Raw genomic sequence first — 335 nt, 5'->3', positions numbered from 1 at the left:
CACAGTGTCTGACTATGTCCTTGCTGGAAAGCACTCAATATCTCGTGCTACTTAGTGCGCATTATGCGAGTGTCGTGCGGTCAAATGAATTCGTGACACTAGCCAAGTGCGCATTGGCACTGCCAATCGAACACGCTCTTGACACTGAGTGCAGCCAGTGCACCCCAATCGAAAACGATATAAGTTGATCCCTTACTACACAGGTTGTGTTCCGATAGCTGTGTCGAAAATTTTTTTTTAGTTACAAGATTGGTAGCGCTGTAACTAACAATAGCTGTGTTCCCAAGAAGACTAGAACCAGGAGAGTCAACTCGTGCCAATAGCGGTAGTGGGGG

This window comes from Mycetomoellerius zeteki, unplaced genomic scaffold (assembly GCF_001594055.1).
Source record: "Mycetomoellerius zeteki isolate Tzet28-1 unplaced genomic scaffold, Tzet1.0 scaffold1272, whole genome shotgun sequence".
In the NCBI taxonomy this organism is placed as follows: Eukaryota; Metazoa; Arthropoda; class Insecta; order Hymenoptera; family Formicidae; genus Mycetomoellerius; species Mycetomoellerius zeteki.
Note: the sequence above shows the minus strand (reverse complement) of the source record.